The sequence below is a fragment of the Olea europaea genome, chromosome 14 (genome assembly GCF_002742605.1).
Source record: "Olea europaea var. sylvestris chromosome 14, O_europaea_v1, whole genome shotgun sequence".
In the NCBI taxonomy this organism is placed as follows: domain Eukaryota; kingdom Viridiplantae; phylum Streptophyta; class Magnoliopsida; order Lamiales; family Oleaceae; genus Olea; species Olea europaea.
The window spans coordinates 5,558,654-5,562,949 of NC_036250.1; positions in this window are offsets into that span (position 1 = coordinate 5,558,654).

The following is a 4,296-nucleotide window of genomic DNA, read 5'->3' on the forward strand; positions in this document are numbered from 1 at the left end:
AATGGTTTGACTATGCTATCATCATTAATATACCCTGCAAGATAGAACTATCATCAGCTAGTCCAATCTTGTTCCACAGCAAGATGGTTCGTGAATGAGAGAGAGGTTTAGTAAGGATGTCAACTAATTGATCTTAGGTATTGTTATGTCGAACCTGTAACTTGCCTTGTTGAACAAGATCGTCGAGGAAGTGAAGATCAATTTGAATGTGTTTAATCCAAGTGTGGTTAATTGGGTTGAGACTTAGATGAGTTCAAATAAGATTGTCACAGAGTAGTGTTGGTGGTCCTTGGAGGGGAAAGCCAAGTTTAGTAGATAGGGAGAGTAGCCACAAAGTTTTCGAAGCTGTAGTTCCTAATGCTCTATATTCTTCTTTCTTGGAGGACTGTGCAATGGTGCATTGCTTCTTGGAGCTCCAGGAAATTGGATTGCAGACAGAAAGATTATGTAACCAAAGGTGTAGCTACTATCATCAAAACTACCTACCCAATCAACATCAAAGAAGTAGTAGAGTATACGTTGGGCCATCTGACTAAGGAAAAGCCCATAAAAGATGGTGTTTTTTAGATACTGAAGCAACCTGTTGACAGCAGCCTAATGAGTCACAGATGGGTTGTGCATGGACTGAGATAACTTATTCATAGCATAGCAAATATCAGGTCGGGATAAATACTGCAAGGATCCAATAACTTTCAGATAAGAGGTGCTATCCACACTAGAGGTGCCATTACATAGTTTAAAGGAATGCGTGTAGATAGTGGAGTAGTAACATCTTTGGCGCCCTCCGTGTTTGTTTTAGACGAGGTCCCGAAAATACTTATGTTGTGAAAGGAATAAGCTAGTGGATGTTGGTAGTACCTCAATACCTAGGAAAAAATGCAAGCTACCCAAATCCTTGAGGGAAAAAATGAGTCCAACATTGTCGCACAATCTTGGACACAAACAATGGGTAATTCCTAATAATTATCAAGTTATCAACATATACAAGGAAATATGATATGAGGGAACCAGAGTGATAAATAAATAGTGAGGTTTGTCTACTTTAGAATTAAAATATCCATGGTCAATCAAGGAAACTTTGAGAGCTGAATACCATGCCCATAGAGCTTGCTTGAGGCTATAGATGTCCTTCAGTAATCGACAGACATAATCAGAATGCTAGGAATCTTTGAACCCTAGTAGTTGAGACATGTAAACTTCCTCCGTAAAGAGCGATGGAGGAATGCATCGTTGACATCAAGTTGGCGCAAGTCCTTTCCTTGCCTCCCAACAATAGATAAAATAGTGCGAATTGTAGCATATTTAACAAATGGACTGAAGGTTTCCTTATAATCAAGACTAGGGCATTGATTATAGACTTTTGCCACAAGTCAAGCTTTAAACCAATCAATGGTCCCGTCAAATTTTCGCTTGACATGGAATATCCTTTTACAACTAGCCAAATTAGATATTGTCAAAGCAGGAATAAGGTCCCAGGTGCCATGGCGCATAAGCGCAATGTGTTCTTCAGCTATAGCACAATGCTAGTGATGTTCCTGAAGTGCTTGGATCATGCAGGTTGGTTCTATGGAAGGTATAATATGATGTTTGGTAACTAAATTTAGATGCTTAGGTTTAAAATATTACTTAGAGACCGAGTTGTCATCAGGTGAGTCCTAAGAGGACTTGGAAGAGGAAGATCTCTAGATGAGAATAGGACATCAGGGGAAGTAACGAAGGGTATTGAAGTTTCTAACCTAGGATTGCTAGTAAGGGAACTAATAGGAAAACTAGTAGGAGAAACAGAGGAATCAAAAGGAAAGGTGGTAGAATAAGACATACTGGTAGGAGATGCAATGATGACGTCAATCCTAAGAGACATATTTACTGGTGGTAGATATGATACACTGGGCATGATCACCATGGAAGGAGAAGGTAGTAGCCCAGCTTAGAGTGATGGGGATTGGACAATAGGATGATATTTTCCTGGTTCAAGAAGAAAATCAAGGGAGCTCTAAGGAAATTCAAGAGATCACGTTGACTAATGTAGACATGCTAGGTAGCGAGGTCTAAACATCGATATGCATTTGGCTTTGAGAATAAGGGCCTTGATTTGAGCTCAAGTTTGTGATGGTTATATGGCCTGGTATAGAGAAAACAAAGGCAGCTAAATTGATGAGGCTTTAGGTAATTGGGAGCATGACTAAACAGTTCTTCAAAAGAAAATCTACTCTTTTAGGAAAGGGATAGGCATCCAATTAATTGGATATGCAGCTGTTTGGAAAGCATATGGCAAATAATTTACAAACATGGAGGCTTCGGTGAGGAGAGTGAGACCAGTTTCAACTATATGGCAATGGCGACATTTTGAAGTACCATTTTGTTGAGGAGTGTAAGGAACGATTGTGTATTGACTAATCCCATGAAAGATGAGGTATGGTTCGAGAGCAACAAACTCACCACCATTCTCAGAGTAGAGACTTCGAATTTTATCCTTGAATCAGGTTTCTACTAGATGTTTGAATTGGAGAAAAATATTGTGAACATTTGTGTTGACACATAAAAATTCAGCCCAAATCGAACGGCCCAAGGAATGAAGCCCAATTGGAGGATCCCCAAATCAGATAGCCCAAAGAACGAAGCTCAATCAGACAATTCAGGATGAAGGCCCAAATAGGGAGGCCCATGAACGCGGTAACACCATCGTCCAAACTTGCAAGTCGCCCAGGATCTGAGCGAATGGAGTGCCATGCAGTCGCCCAGAGCTGCTACTCTATTCTCGCCCAAACCTTCGAGTCGCCCAAGGTCTTAGCAAACATGAAGTGTTATGGTTATCAAGAAGCGCAGTTATCAAAACAGTTATTAAGCAGCCCTATCACGTTCCACGATTCAAGGAATTCAATTGAAGACGGTTGAACGACAAAGAGTAATGACAGCAGTTAGAAAAGGCAGTTCCATGACAAGTTGGCCATTATGAGGAAAGTGGGTAGTTATAGAACGATCAGGCAGTTTTTAGGCGGTTGATCACAAAGAGATCATCCAGGAAGTATAAAAGGAAGAAAAGACATAGAGTAAAGGACCCCGAATCAAACACTCTCAAACAGAGAATATGTAACTTTCAATTTCTTAGTTTAGATTTAAACACTTCTTTTACAGTAACTCGTGTGCTTGTACCCCTTGGAGGCATTCCGTTTTTACTTTCCAATTGTAAAGTCATCGCCAATAAAAAAAGCCCCTTTTTGGGACTTTGTCTTAAGAGGTTTGTCCCTTACATAATCGTCTGATCCCTTTTTAATTATTATCGACTAACCCACACGAAACAATTTGGCACGTCCAGTGGGACAGTGGTTTTTGGTGTTGAAAATACAAAAGGTGAAACAATATGCCTCAGAGATCCAATAAGGAAGCAACAAGTCAGGGAGGAGTCCAGTGTGTGATCGAGCAATATGAGGAGCAGCATGCCTCTCCACAAACAGATGGACAGAATCAGAGCAGTAACAGTCGTTACGAACCAATGACAGAGTTGAGTCCTCGAACTATGCGTGCACTACTTGGAGAACTCACACAAGATGTCGTTGAACAGGTAAATCTTCGAAATATTCATAATATGGAAAGATTTACCTAAAATGGGAATGCACATTATGACAACATGGCCAAACAACTAAACACTTTGAATGAAATAATGAATAAGTTAGTAGGCCGAATATGTCAACCGCTTCTGCCTCTTGCAAACCACTTTCAAACTAGGACAATTGTGGGACATAATCCTTCAGTCCTAAATCCAAATCAAGCGATAGAACCACTTTCTGGTCCCTCTACTTCAAACCAAGGGGATGGTGTAGTGCCAAATCAGAATAATGGTAGTGGTACACCTAACTTGGGGGGTAATCCAAATGTAAGAGATAATGTCCTAAACAATGGACAGAATATCCCACGTGTTAATGAGGGAATAGATGTTCAGGCTAATGGTAATGGCCCAAATCATGGTAACTTTATTGCCAATCAAGGACCAAACATCAGGCCTCATGCAAATCAACCCAACCTGTAGAAATTCCATATGACCCCAACGTCATGTTGAGGAATCAGATTATGAAAATCGTACAGGATCAGATGACTTTTGGGGTGCGTCCTGTCATTAGGCCGATTTACACAAAGCCATATCCTGATTGGGTAGACCAAGCATATCCATGGCCTAGAGGGTATAAAGTGCCAAAATTCTCACTGTTTACCGATTTAGGGGAGGTGTCTACTCTAGAACACATAGGACGATTCACATTACAAAGTGGTAATGTAACTGATTACCATAAAATGAGGCTT